The sequence below is a fragment of the Pinus tabuliformis genome, chromosome 9, assembly GCF_031772625.1.
Source record: "Pinus tabuliformis cultivar Carrire ecotype Pingquan chromosome 9, CPIR1, whole genome shotgun sequence".
Classification (NCBI taxonomy): Eukaryota; Viridiplantae; Streptophyta; class Pinopsida; order Pinales; family Pinaceae; genus Pinus; species Pinus tabuliformis.
Window position 1 is genome coordinate 66,861,992 of NC_142307.1, and position 16,261 is coordinate 66,878,252.

The window sequence follows — 16,261 nt, forward strand, 5'->3', positions numbered from 1 at the left end:
ATATATATATATATGTATATATATATATATATATATATATATATATATATATATATCATAAAGTGTCTCGAGTGTACATATGTTTGTCCAAAAATATACAAAATTGGGACTCAACTTCGCATAATCATGTCCGGCATATCTTATTCCCTGTCTCTGGATGAGCGGCTAAGTAGGTAACTATCGCATTGGCCACACGCCGAAAAGTGCGAACCCAGTAACGTGGCATGCCAACCTCATGACGCTGCATATCCTTAGGAAGGTCCTCTATGGCAGCCATCGGTACTCAGCAGCTCAGTCTCGCGAAGTGTCGCTGGACGTTATGTAGAGTCCGCTCTGTATCAGCAGTTGCCTCTTCGACTCCTCGGCCACACTATCCATGCCGCGGGAACCCATCTGGTCGTACCAGCCCAATGTCTGGAACATGGTCATCATATCAGTAATTTGAATCTCATTAAAAATATTTTTCAAAATTCATCATTATATTTGAAAAATCCAAAAAAAATCATAAAATCAAAAAATTCTTACCAATCTCGCCCCATGCTGCGTTCGGTGGTAATGCTAGATCAAGATCTCCTCGAAAATCCAGCCCAATATAGGAGTAGTCATCTACGGCGATGATCTGCTGATCCCACCAGGTGAAGAAGTCATCATCGAAGGCAGTCCTTGGGACCTCCCCAACCCCTAGAATTTTCATCAGATCAGCCCACCGGCCCATGCGTGGATCGCTTGGGGTGCTGATGAAAACTACTACCCTAGGGCGGAGTGCAGGAACCTTCTCAAAAAAGAAAGTACACAGGATAGTCCCATATCCAAAGTTTTTGGTCTATCCCCTCTTGATAGAAGTGAGCTGGCTCTTCATGTTGGCCAGAAGAGGAGTACACCAGTCGAACACAGTAGTGAGACAGTCAACTGCCATGCTCATGGTTAGCCGTGATGCCTAATGCAGAGAGGACGATCCGTTCACTCGAGCTATGGTGAACAGGATTATCCTCAGTGATAAACTCGCCGCATGTGTGATATAAATCTGGCTCCCAACCTTCTTGGGATGTCTCGGGCAATATATCTGTAAGTAGTCCTCTATCGTGAGACAGCTCCATGTCCTGCCCCGGGAATGTACTACCTCTCCCCTTCGGGAAAGGCCCGTGATAAAATAGATATCCTCCACTTCTACCCTGAGTGGCATCTGATCAATCATAAAGGCTTCCTCCTTGACGTCCCAATAATCAATGAGCATCTCAAGCAGACGCGTGTTTGCTTTCATATTCGGCAGTTTGAGGAATTTAAGCAAACCACATCCCTGTAGGACATCCAAAGCTTTAGGATCATTCATGACTTCATTATCCACCACTGCGTGCTCTCTTTCTCGCCAGGTGATTTGCATTCTGAGAGAAAAATGATTTGCAACCGTTAGTTTTTGTTTAAAAATTGTTCGCGGCGTATACGCGGGTCCCTGTGCACACAGTCGCGTATAGGGCCTGTGTGTATGCGGGTTTCATATTACCAACCCACATATATGCCGCGGTGAAATTTTAGGCAAAAAATTCAACGGTGAAACATTAATTAAAAATCTTAAAACCAGTCACAATCAATTGCAAGCTAAGTATCAGAGTTACCTGGAGGTTTTTGAAGAATTTGAACGATTGAATCTGGCTATGGGAAGTTTGCTCCTTTTGCTCCAAATCCTTTGCTCTCAAACTCAAATGGTAAAAATGGTGAGTCCAAAATCTCTTTTATAGGTTTTGAAAATGTAAAATTTTTTCAAAATTTTATTTTGTTTGGCCTCATGTGACTTTTAACTTGGGAGCTTGGAATGTCGAGAATGGTTTATTTTTCAGGACATTTTGGACGTCTTTTGACAGTTTCAAGACGGTTCCATGACTGCTGACCCGTCATGGCAGGTATCGTTTTCTCACTGGCATATAGGTTAGGGACACCATTTTTCCGTTGCATTATGCATACTAGCCTCCATTTGCTGATACATTTGCCATAGGGTCAACCCTATCGTGTTATGCTTCACTAGCCATCTTCACTCGTCGATTCTTTAAATCATGACACGATGGTAGAGCCATCCTTTACATGGGCATCATAGTTAGCACCTCACTGACATTTGTTGCCCATGCTGCTCCGATTTGAGTAGGCTCGGGAGTCCTCTGTAGTCCCGCCATGACTTATGCGTTGAAGACTCATTCCTCTTAGCTTCTTCGCTTTGTTATGGACTTATACCCTAGAGGCTCCTTTGTGTTGAGTTGTACTACTGCATTGCATGTTGACTATTTGCACCTTTTGGCCTAGAGCTGGCTTCACTTGGACTCGTGTTTAAGCCAACTTTTGCCCAGGACGACTACAAAATCAACCTTGCATACCTTTGACTTCTGCAGCTTGACACACCTTGACCCGTGGAAGGAACACACCTTTGAGTGTCACTGACCAGTTTTCACCTCCCTGCATTGAGCATAGGAACATTCCATTCCCAGGAACTAGATCATCTGTTTCACCGACACTTGTTCTTTCCACTATACCATAGCATTCTTTTATTCTTTTTCTAGCTTAACAGAAAAAGACAAAAAAATTAAATATTCCAAAAAAGGAGTGGGAATGAGACAGTATTTCCATTTATTGTTGGCAGCTAGAGTCAGTCGTGTCACCCTTGAACAAAGCACTCAAAACAAAGTCTCCTCCATTTGGGCGGGATTTAGTTTGACTTAGGTAAGCCTTAACCTTGTTATTGAGTCAGTTCTCCCCCGATTGTTTATCTCTTCCAATCATATGGAAGGTTCGTTCATGCCTCTTGCATGACGAACTTATACAGAGTCATCATATGCTGCCACATAGTCGCATTGAGTCGTGCTTTTGTTCAAGGGAAGTTAGCCTGAGTCTGCCTCTCTGCAGTGTCTCTTGACTCATTTTTTAGTCGACCATCCCTAGTTGTTAGTGTCGTGTCTATCATCACATCAGTTATATTGGTCCTTTACTCGTGCTGGTTCGAGAAGGTCCCCATTGAATTCTTGCTAGCGGGTCTTGTCCTTATCGACGACATCTGAGGATAGGCCTAGAGCTGCACCCTGGCCCTATTTTAATTATTGATAGGTCACCTTGTGCTCAGCATCGATCAGTATCATGGGTCTTTGATTGAGTGGTTTCCCTTGTGTTCGACATCAGCTTACATTATCACACATTGGGATTCGTGCAATACCTTGGTTTCCATTTGACCCTATTGGTGGATACCTCACCTTTGTGTCAGCTTTCATTATTGGTTGGTTCAGAGGGTTTCTGTCGTGTGCTAGCCACATCTTGTGTACGCTGGAAACGTACTTCGGTTGGGTTACTACATCTCTTTCGTCTGATTCCTTCCACATTATTGGCCTATGGGTTACACTCGCGCTAGATTGATGAAGGATGCCTTAATGCCTTCCTTCTAGCGGATCTTTCCCTCTCGACTCCAACTCATTGCTCTGGGGCAAAGATCTAGAGTCCATTTGGCAGTACCTTGGGGTTTGCAGTCATTAGTGGCAGATCCTTTGCTGTCGACAGTGGGAAACCACCATTTTCTCCTAATCGATAGATTCTTATAGGTGTTCGACTCCATCTCATCTATTCACACTTGTTATATTGTACTGGGTACCTTGACGCTCATTATCATTATCGGTGAGTAGTCTCGCGTTTGTTAACGGTACACATCAATGACCGGTAATCAAATGATTTCTCACATGGTCGACTTCATATCATTTATTCCCATGGTGTGGAAATGTACCACAGCGGTCGGTGAAGACCTCGGGTTGTATCAGCATTCATTGGTTCACTTGATAGTTGCTCTTGTTGCTACTAGTTGATACCACTCCACCTTATATGTTGCAGTTAGTCATGGCGACATTCTATATGCTGGCACCTGAGTTTGAAGTGTAGTACCATCCTATTCCATCATGTTCAGTTGGTACCTTGTGGGATCAGTCTTTGATATCAGTGATCCGTTGCATCTTTCAGCATCATTGACAGTCCTATATGTGATATTCATACATGTACTTGTTCATCATGATCAGATGATCCATTATGTATTTTCCAGTCATTTATACTTGTATACTTAGTGGATCTGCTTGTACTTGATATGTGGACATGCTTTACTTTTTCTGAGCATGGGTATGCCCGCCTCAGACAGTGTTTCTTTCTGATCTCCTTTTGTGGCTTGGCAGGCTGAATTCTGGTGAAGTCCTCCTCGGTTTTTGACAGATTTCCTTTCCATGTACTTGCTTAATATATTTCGGCCATCATGTACCCCTTCTGACCTCATATATTAGGGGGCATCTGTTATAGCTCCAAATCTCACTCTTATGGTTTGTGATGCTGCACTCATGGCCTAGGGCAACCCCTCCTTCCAGACCTGGTCCTAAAATTTAAAAAACAGTGTTTTATCCCTTATACACGACATTTCCCTGAGTTAAACGCATGTATATCGTGGGTCTGTGTATATCCAACCCGCGTATATGTATTAAAACACTTAAAAAAATATAAAACTCCTTAATTTCGGGCGGAGATCGCGGGTTTTACCTGCTGATCACCTGTTAGTGCCCGTGGCCCAACTGTTCCCAACCAACTCCCAACTAAAAAACTACTTTGGGAGAGGTATAAAAAGACCTCAATGGGAAGGCCTAAGAGAGGAGAGAAGAGAGAGAAATGTTATTATGCTGAGATTTTTCCCCTGACCAGGTCTAAATTCCCTTGTGCCTTTTGCACTTCCCCCATTTGTACAGGAAACCCTTGTTTCCTTATGTGTTGATGTTCATCCACTACTTATGACGTCATGGAGTAAGTCATGGAAGGAGTTTGTTAAAGGCTTGAGGCTTGAACGGATCCGAAAGGAAGCTTTGCTTGGAGCCTGCTAAAGGTGACTCAGGTGAAATTATTCCTTTTCTGTACTTTATTTGTCTATAATAAAAGAAACACATGTCCTGGTTCCTGATATGAATCTTCTTTATGTTTATGATATTCATGTTAGAATTCATATGTGAATGGTTGTTTATATTTCATAACGAACTAGCTTTCTTTATGACATGAAGATGGTTTCTTTATAATTTTTTGTCCATATACTGCTATGTTCTTTGGAATTGGTTGTTTTACAGGACAAAGGAGCAAGAGGAACTTGAAAAAGGGTTTGGACCCTTGAGGACCTTCTCAAATGTAGGACCTAAGGTACATTCCATTATCCTAGAATTTTCTCATAATAGCATAATGGCTATGTGAATGTGTGTTTCTCTGTATAGACAATTTTCAGTCTGCTAGAGTTTCAACCCAAAAAGCCCTATGGTTTGCACTCAGTTTTAACTATTATGCATTTTAATGTTTTATGCTAATTATCTAAGTTAAGGAATTCTTGATTGCTCCTTAGTTTAGGTATTTTCCCTCTGATCTATAGTAAAGGATTCTTAATTGCCCTTTTCTCATGATTATCCTTTGTTCCTCCTTTTCATCCCGTTTGAGAATTCTTAAGTGCTCTCTCACCCTGGTTAAGATCATTTCACCCATTCGACCCAAAAACTTATGCTTCACTCTACTAGCTTTCCATTTGAACACTCCCTTTAATGATTTAATTCTAGTTCTGTTGTCCTTCTTTGACTCCATAGCCCAATAGCCAGAGAAACAATTCTATCCATATGTTTAATCATTCCGCCATCCAACCTCCTATACAAATCCAAAAACCCCCCTGAACTTTAAGAACTAGCCTAAAATCTTAGCAAACAAAGTTAAAACATATAGAGAGAGCCATCTCTGAGTGATAGGTTGGCTAGAGCCTATACTTAAAAGATTGGTTTTGGTTACCTCGGTCTTTTCCTTCTTCTGATAACTTCTAGGGAAAATTTCTGAGTGATAACAGGTCATAAGAAAGGGAAGCAAAGAATAGGAGCAGGAGCAGAAAATCACATTTTACCTTTACCTTTACCTTTAGGCCCCATAGCCTTTGGTTGTGATGAGCCAATGGGAGAAGCCCACTTATTAGGTGGCCCCAACATGCTACATAAGGTAGTACTTTGAGCGGAACACGCCATCTACTTGCTCCTGGAACCAATCAGGACCATTGGATCAATGTTTCAATTTTCAACATTGGCGGTTCTCCTTCTGTTAATTCTCGAGCAAGTTCCACCCCTGAAGTTGGTTTAGGGGCATTGAGGATCCTGAAGGATGGTTATCTCATTGAGAGGAATGTGGCATTTACCTTATGATTTAAAATAAATCATCAGGCACTTCGATCCCTTGAGTCGCGGTTAGGTTTGAACCCCTGATTTTCATTACATGTTGCGCTAAGGATTATGTACTGAAAGAGGTTAGTCCTTATGACTTTCCTTGAGAGTGATTATTCTATTTGTCTTTGATGAGAACCACACTATTGTAATGTTTTGATAAGGATAATAGGGTTGGAGATAACATTGGCTCCAACTGGGGACAATGCATTAACATCGATTCATCGAGAACCTGCAACATGACATATTCTCCTTGGGCATGAAGCCTTATAACAGAAAACTTTGGAATGAAAAAAAATAATAATAAGAACTTTGAGCATCATAGAATATTTACATAAGACACACTGGTATTTACAATGAATTAGGAGAGGTACCTTTAGTGCTAGAAATAGAGTTCGAGGAACTACCCATTTACTGGTAGTTCCAGTGATTCTCCTTCCAAGTTTTCCAATAGAAAAGTATTATTTCCTTTCGTTTATGATACTTTGAAGGGGTCGAACCATAATGGGTCAAAATTTCCATGTTTTACCTTGTCCTCAATTCTAACATCCCACCTTAAAACTAAATCCCCTAGTTGAAGTGGTTTGTCCTTTGCCCTCTTGTCAAAAAGAGTTTCATTTTTTGTTGATAGTTGACCAATTTTTGGCTAACTTGCTCACTGCTTTCATGAAGCTCAACCAGCTGATTTACCCTTCGAGTTAAAGCATTTGGTTCTTCTTCTACACATTGCAATATTTTGTCAACTGGAATCGTAATTTTTATTGGGAATAATTCTTCTTTTCCATAAACTAATTCAAAAGGTGATTTTCCTATGGATCGCTTAAGAGTGAACCTGTTAGCCCATAGAGCGAATTTTTGCTGAGAGTCTCAATTTCTCTTATTCTCTATAATTGTTTTCTCTAGGATCCTCATTGATGTCTTATTGGAGGACTCAGCTAGCCCGTTTCCCTGAGGGTAATATGTAGTAGAATGACCAACCTTAATATTAAACTTCTGACAAAAACTAATGAATTTGGTTGACTTAAAGACCTAAGAATTATCAGTTATAATTTTCATAGCGAAAACAAAATGGGATAAGCTATTTTACTCCAGAAATTTTATAACCATGGAGTCAGTTGCATTCCAGGTTGGGATGGCCCCCACCCATTTTGTAAAGTAATCAATGGATGTGAGTATCCACTCATGTTGACCACTAGAAGGAGGATGTATTTATCCTATGAAATTCAATCCCCACTGCCTAAAGGGATCTTCAATACACATGGGGATCAAAGGGAAGGGAGCTAGCTTTTTCTTTCTAGGAAAGATATGACATTTCTGACAAGCTCGGACAAGAGAGTTAACCTCTCTAAATGGTGGGCCAATAGAAACTAGCCTTCAGTATTTTGTGAGCTATGTTTTTCCAGCTGAGGTGCCCCCGACAAACACCATTGTGAAATTATTCAATTACCTCTTGAATTTTAGTCTCCACTAGCCACAACATTAGAATCCCAGTGGGGTCTTTCCAATAGAGCTGACCATTGGATATGAAAAAATTTTGAACCTGTAGTCTTAATGTTCGGTACTTGGATTTGTCCATTTTTAGTGGGCACCCTAAAAACAACAGATAATGGATATTATCCTTATACCATCTCGATGTTTCATATTTAATATGAATATTTTGGATAGAAGTTTTGATGTTTGACTGTTGCATTCCTGCTTCATCTTCTTCTGTCAATAAATTAATCTCCAGGGTCTTAAAATTGGATTCTGATAGGATTTTGGCTAATCCCTACCCTTTAATGAGCTTCGTAGGCTTAATGTTCAACTCATATTCCAAAATCTTAGCGATACACCTTCCCCTTTTGCCCTCATTGTCTCCTTGTACAAAAATTTCTTTAATTGTTCTTGTTGGAACATAAGCTACAATGTCGAAATGTAAGACATAAAGTTTGAAGGCCTTTAATGCCTTGAACAGAGCGTAAGCATGCTTCTCCAAGATGTTATATTTTAATTCAACTTCTCTTAATAATTGACTGAAAAATGCTATCTATTGTTCATAACCCTCCTTATTATTTTGTAGTAGCACAACAGCAATAGTATGAGGTGAAGCAAAGAAAAAGATATAAAAAGGTGTTAAATAATCAAGGCTGACTAACATGGGTGCCTCTACAAAAGCTTCTTTAATTCTAGCAAATGATTCCCTGAAATTTGGGCTCCATTTTACCTCATTCTCCTTTTTCAGCATGTTTGTAATGGCTTTCACTATTTTAGCATAGTTGGGTATATATCTTCTTATAAATTTGATCCTTCCCAAAAGCACTTGAATCTCCTTCTTATTCCTAGGTAGGGAGATGTGATTAATATCCTCCACTCGCTTAGAATTAATTTTTACTCCCTCCTATGCCACTATGTGTCCCAACAGTTTTCCTTTACTCAAAGGAAAATGAGACTTCTTTGGATTAAGAGATAGTCCAAATCTCCTGCATTTTTCGAAGGTGGGTTTTAAGTGCAAGATATGCTCCTTGTCATTTTTGGAGAAAATGGTGATGTCATCTAAGTAGACCACTACAAATTTTTCTTGTTCTCCTACAAATGCTATATCCATCTCCCTTTGAAAATTTTCTCCAGTGTTTATAAGGTTGAATGGCATTCGGGCATACATGAAGGTTCCCCAAGGCATGGCGAAGGAAGTTTTCTTTTGATCATCGAGGTGTACTAGTACCTACTTATATCCTGAAAAATTGTCCATCATGGACTCTGAGCTAAGCCGATTTCCTTTTGTAATATGTAGTCCATCTTAGGCAATGAGTAGTTATGCTTTAATGAGGCTCTGTTAAGGTTTCAGAAACCCACACATAGCCTTGTTTCTCAATTATTTTTCCTAACTGGAACTAAGTTTTCCACCCATGCAGAGTATCTCAAAGGTACTATGACTTTGGTTTGAAGAAGTTTCCTTACTTCCTTCTCAATGAATGGAAGTAGAAGAGGATTGATCTACCTGAGCTTTTGTTTACAAGGTTTCATTCCACTTTTCAAAGGAATCTTATGCTAAATAATGTTAGTCTCAAATGTCTTCAAATCATCATATGACCAAGGAAACACATATTTATAGAATTTAAAGAGATTTAAATACATTTTTTTTATATCGTGGATGGATCTCTTTGACATTTTGATCATCCGAGGTTCATCCTCTAAGCCAATGTTGTAATCTTCCACCTATTCATCAGCTCCTTGTTCAGCTGGTTTTGAGGCTACATAATTTTTCTTGAATAACCTTTGCAGAGGAACTAAGACATGATGGATAGTGTTCCCCTTTAGTTGAAAAACTTTGTGTCATGTAATAGTTTCTTCCCAAGGAGTTGACTGCTCTTCTATTACTTTTTTGTATTCCTGGTCAATAGATGAATTTGAAAATTATCTAATGAATTCTATAAAAGGTTTGATTTGTTTGTCATCCTCGAACACCTACCAATGTCTCATGTTATCAGGTACAGAGGATATGTTCCTAACCTTGACCTCATACCTAAGAAGAGGATTTTAGGGTGGCTTAAAATTGTTGGCAGCTACAACAAGTGAGTTAGCCATTCAATTCCCTTCCCTGGGTAGGAATTGGACGTTGAATTCCAGGAAGAAGTTGTCCATCAAGTCCTACACCTCATTTCTATAAGCCCTTAGCCTGGGGTGTTTGGTTTAACATTGATTTTTTATTTGTTTTACCACTAGATTGGAGTCTCCATATTAGTTAGACATTCAATATTCATATTCCTTGTTGCTTGCAAGCCAAGTAGTAAGGCTGCGTATTCTGCCATGTTATTTTTTACTTCAAATTCTAGTTTATATGAAAGGGGGACCAAGCTACCTTCTGGGGATACTAACAACACCCCTGCTCCATTACCTTCCTTGGAATTAGCCCCATTGAAGTATAGCTTCCATACTTTGCCACTATCTTTGATTTGACCATTTCATTGGGCTCTTGAATGTACCTGAGTCTCCTCTAAGATAAGGGTATCTTCTTCTAGAATTATACAAGAGAGATCACTCTCTCTCCCTTACACAGGATAATTATTCGAGCCCTCAACTTTGGTAACTATTTTAATGAACCTTGACTCTCTATACAATCTTCTTTCTTCCCCTCCAAAGGTAGGGATGGTGGCATAAGTCAAATCCAACTTGATGGAACCTTCGATCTTCGACCCCCAAGATCTGGGTAGGAGCATGCCAAACCTTGCAGGGATATCTGCTACCAGGATGTCCATAACTACTCACTTTATTGGGATATGGGCCAAGTTCACCACTAGGTATTTTATCTTTCCCAAGAATTTTACTCTCTTAGAGTTGAAAGAGTAAAGGTATTTATAAGGTCTAGTTATCTGTAGGCTGAGTCGCTCCATTACTATTAATTAATGGCATAAGATTACGAGAGGCACTTGAGTCTAGCATACAATTGTGAAGTAGGAGTTCATGTATTACAAGAGTAACATATAAGGGTGTAGTGGATGGATCTGTCTCATCAACATGAGGTCTAAAAACTACCATTGACCTTTCTTATTGAATATTTAAACAGTCATGTGATGGGGCTGAAGTGGATGGAAGAATAAACTGAGAGACTTGAGCTTTATAAGTGGGTCATTTTAGGAGTTCAGTTAAAGGAACCTGGTTTTTGACATTTTCAAGTTCTTTTTGAAGATTGAAGATATTCGAAATTTTTTATACATTGCTAGATTCTATTGGTTCTCTTTCCTTTTCACGGGCTTGCTTAGAGCTGAGAGGTGCCTTCTCCTCTTTGAGGACTTCAGGCTTATACTAGTTTTGGTTTAAGGAATCCTTTTATCTGAATATTTGAATCTAAGGGTTGTTTTCCCTTGTCTTGGGGTCTAGGATTCTCTTGAGAAGAAGCACCTTCATTCTGGTCTTGTTCTCTTGTTCTCTTTCTAGAGGACTGGAGATCATATTTTCTATGCAGATGGGCCTACATGAAATCAGAAAATTTCTTACAGTAATCATCTATCTCTCCATTGTTCAATGCTGCATCCAAATCATACCCTTCTTCTTCATGAGTTTTGATTTCTTTATAAGTTTCCTTCAATTTCATGAGTTTCTTGTGACTACTCATCCAGGCCATCCTCTATGTATAATTTAGGAGGAATATGGTCCTGTTGTTCCTTTCTTTCTCTTTTTAGTATCGGTAATGGCGGTCTTCGGTACTCAAAATTAAAGCCTCGATTAGAAACTTGAGAATTCTATCCTCGTAGACTTTTATTTTCCAGTTCCATATTAACCATTTTATTTGATAAAATTTTTATTAACTTATCCATTTCTTCCAAATTTTGTTCCTGAGACTCTTTTCCATGAATAGAGGAAGATGCTTCCTCTTTTCCTTTCTTCTTTTCTCCATGATTAGTCTTGCCTCTTGACTTTTCAGTGGATGTGAAGTTGGCCTCCATCTCGAGGGAATCAATTTGGATTTGATTGAATGTTCGGTACTTCCTTTCCCTAAGTGTGAAACCAAAATCGGATTCAAAAGCCCCCGAAAAAACTACTTGGGCAACTACTTGGGGAAGTTTGATTTCAATAGGTAGATTGTTGTATTATTGTTAAACCTCTTTAGAGATTCTAAAATATCTTCATCCTATTTCTTCTTTATGGCATTGAACTCAGTGAGGATATTTTTGTGATCTCTCTTTTCTCCCCACTTCTGCATAAAGTAGTTCTATAGCTCTTCCCAAGTGGAAATGGAAGCATTTGGTAAGGATTTAAACCACTTTCTGGCCTCCCCATCAAGGTATTGAACAAAGAGCCTCGATACCATATCTAAGTGATAGACATTTAAATTATTTGTAAATGCACAAAAGATCTCTACATGTCTCTGTGCTAATATATCATCTTCTTTGTTGAATCTGGGAAAGAGTTTGAGGTAGTCTTGTGGCATGGCACTTAGAGCTTGAGGTTGGTCTAATGGCGCATATGTATTCAATAGGAATCCTGGGATGGCCATATTGAGTAATGGAGGTGGTGTTATATTTACCTAGGGTCTTTTTACTATGACAAAATTTGAAAGATTAAATGAACTGATACTTGTGGAATTGTTTATACTGTGAGTAGGAATACTAGTGAAGATACTTTTCCCTTTTCAACCTCAGGGGGAGGAGGGAATGAGAAAGAAGGACTATTAACTAAAACTTCCTCTTATTTGACTTCTGGGGGAATGATGTTGTGTATCAGACTACTTTCGAAAGGATATATTATGACTCTAAGAGAAAAGTCTGAGCAATGAATGGTGGTGTGTTGAGACCTGGACAAGGAAGCTTCAAGAAATGAGGAAACAGTAGCATCAATGGTAGGGGTTTTTTCCTTCCAATCTTTCCTATAGATTAGTTTTTTAGGATCAGATACAGATGGTTTTTTTGTTTAGTGGTATATGAACCAATGTGGGGCATCCTAAAAGCGAGGATGATATTCTTAGGATTTGGATAGTGGAGTTGCCAAGGTGATGAATCTACAACCCATACATATTTTCTCAGCTCAACAAAGAGTGCATGAATGTAGTATCCCAGGGGGAATTCTTTAATACATTCTTGAAAAATGACACCAAAATATGTTGTCAATCCTAGAGATAGTCTCTGGATTGCAAGGAGACCAGTGCCTATGACATCCATATTTGGTGCATTCTTATTATTCTCTGAAGGATTTAGAGCATCATTTTTATGTCACTTATAATTTGAGTTTAGTTGGTTCAAAACAACTTCGGAAAGACACAACTCATCAGTTATGTATATAAAAGAGATGCATAGTGATATAAACCATCCATCAACAGTGGCTAATATCAATTGAGGACTTACAACTTATTTTCTTAGATGTAGATGCGACAACATAACAAATAAAATACAAAATCCATCATATAGAGCTTGAGAGATCAAGTATTCTACACATATCTAGATTTAGAGAGAAATTACAACCAAGAAATAATGGTGGATGCTAAGACACACGGAGTTCATTTAAAGATCTAACTTCCACAATCCATACATGCATTCTTCATCAATAGTTTGATTTAAATGAATTTGTATTTAAGAGGAAACACATCTAGTAGCTTTTTAACATGAAAAATTTATGAAAATACTAAGGAGAAGAGACATACTGAAATCCAAAAACGAAGGAATCACCATAGATATTTCATTAATATTATATGAAACATAGATGTCGAAAGAACCAAAACATTTCCTTCACAAAACGATACGAAGTTTCTTTCCAAAGTTCTCAACCTTTCTTTCGTTCATTAAAATTGTATATATATGCCCTCTAGATAGAGATAGGCTATTAGTGATATATTCCTTTGTAGATTTGGTTCATTACGAAAAAAAATCTCCAAATTATATTGTGTGTGAATGCACAACTTTTTTTAACTATAATGTACTCATATAATAGAACAAAGTAAAAACATTAAGTAAAAATAACACAAAAGTAGTTGAAATTCTAGAGCTGGAATAATCTTAAGGATATTTAAGAGTGGTGAGATGATGCAGTCTAGTGAGGAGTATGTTGTACTCATGGATTAATATCTTGTACAAGTGGTGGATTAACAAATTATTCACATTGTGCCATAAGGTTTGAGGGGGTTGAGGAGCATAACTAAACCGCCTGTAGCTAATCTTTCGATCAATCATACTTAAGTAGTCCAACCTGCAATGAAAAAGACTTCTAACCATCCTGAGTAGTTGAAATTCCTTCTTTAATAAATTTACCACAGTTGTATCCTTAAGAGTGGCAGTTTTCTCATGAGATGAACCTGCCTTGCTTTTAAATTCTATCATTTTCTGATTGTATTGTTCTTGAGGTAGAAATTCCCCATTAGACCCCTAGGAGTTAGGTAGCCCAGCCTGTATGACCCTGTCAAACTCTTAATTGAAAGAAGCCACTTCCTTTTGTACCTTGATGATATTTTGTTCTACTCTAGTTCTGAATTCGTCTTTCAAAACCACTTTGGAGATCTCCATCACTACATTGACTCTATCTACTATGTCTATGGGTCTGAAATCCTCAGTTGGTCTCTCAATTAAGAAATGAATAAACCTCTGAGAAATATGGGAATTCTTCATACTTATCTCTTTGGAATTAATGGTTGATGATTCATACTCCCTACTAGTGACCCTTTGATAATTTATTAAAGTCACATGTTCCTAGCAGCGATTCATTTCCTCAATGATCTCATCCCACACCAACTACTTGGCTTTGAGGAGAGACATATTTCTTCTTCTTCCTCTTCTGGACCTTGAATCCTAGCTTTTTTATTTATATGTCCTCCTCCATGTTAGTATCCCCTGCTGAGTTAGCGGTCCTCTTTGATTCTTTGCCTATGCTTACTGGGGATTTAGTCTCCATTTCTATATTAAGAGGCCATGAATCAAAGTTAACTTTCCATTCAGTTTCGGGCTTAGGGTCATGCATGTAAGATGATGCTTTAATATTTTCTCTCTTTTGGGCAATGATTCCTTAGGGATTGTAATGCCAAGTGTCTCCCTTTTCGAACTCCATGGATTCAAGTAGGGCCTCAACTACTTTAGAATCTTGCCTTGTGTTACCATAAAAGGACCTACTAGTTGTCCCATTTTAAAAATGTAGCCTTTCTTTGCTGGTACAAAATGAAGTAGGTCTACACTGAGGATCTGTCAGATGAACTAAAGGGTGAAAATCCTCATAGGCATGAATATTGGAAAGTGGTATGGAAGAAGTTCACAACTTTAAAGTCGAATCTTTATGTAATCCTCATAGAGGTACCAGTCTCCTATCATAGCATCCCTATTGTGTTGGAGGAACTCTTTTTTCTGTGGGAAGATTCTAGGTGGTGGGGTCCCGTGGATGATCCGATATGCAATTTCCATGAAGGTAGAGATGAATTAGGAATACCCACCCAAGCCAAGTCCTCTTCTCAATATTCCAATCAAAGACAAAATTTTGTTGCTTGTTGGGAGAAAACACTCGAAGGTCCGAACATTGGAATTCTTCAATATGGGTATACGGGAACAAATAAAACAGAAGGGAATAGTAATGAAAGTAAGAAGAGGCAGGGAAAAAATGAATCTGAAAACATATGGCCACGGATAGGTATAGAGGGATGTTGAGCAAGCAACTAGGTTGTTTAATTTCATGCAAACACCCCAGGATGGCCTTATTTATCATGTGCAGATTATCTTCACCCATCAAATAGAAAGTTACAGATAGGATGGGTTGAACAAACTCCTAGAAGAGGGTTATTGGGCAAAATTCCTCTCAGGGAAGGGATTTAACTTTAGGAGAAAATATTTGGTCCAGGAAGGACTATTATTCAGTGAGAGGGAGATTAATGAAGTGATGAACTAGGGTAGCATCGATGAATGGTTACATTGTGGAAGAAACAGGAAAAATTAAATTTGTGTGGATCAAGGTAGGAGTTACTTCCAGGAATTTAGTCCCTAAGATAGAAACAAAGTAGTTCTTATCTTTTTGGTATGTTGTGACAAGCTAGGATATAAATTCATGGAAATGATGAACTCAAGGCACGATTTGAAAATACAAACTAGCGTCGACAACCCTAAAAGGGTCTTCTTTCCTCACATGGTTAGCGAATAGTTCAAAGTGGAGGTCGACGAGTGGATAAGGACAAGCGAGGTCTACAATTTGACTCTCAAAATCCATTAAGGTCTTGACATCAAGAGACTTGACCTCACAGGTTTAGGGGTTACAGGTGCAGTTTGCTTCATTTTATTGAGTGAATCAATGTAAAAATGCAGATGGTTGTAATGTCAGGTTACCTGGAGCTCGCATGAGTATATGAAATAAATGTTGAAAATGGTCCTTATTTGTTTAAGGTATGCAGAGCAGTAGGTCTTGTGTAGGTGACCAGGTGGGGTATATTATTTCTGAGACTATTTAGTAGTTATTGGGATAGGTAGGTTTGAGAGACAAGTTATTGTATAGTAGAAAGAGCACAATCTTCCAAGTCGAGAGCTTAGGGATTTGAGTAGGGGGTACGTGGCAACTTAGGGTTGGTCAGAAGAAAGGGAAGCAGAGAATACGAG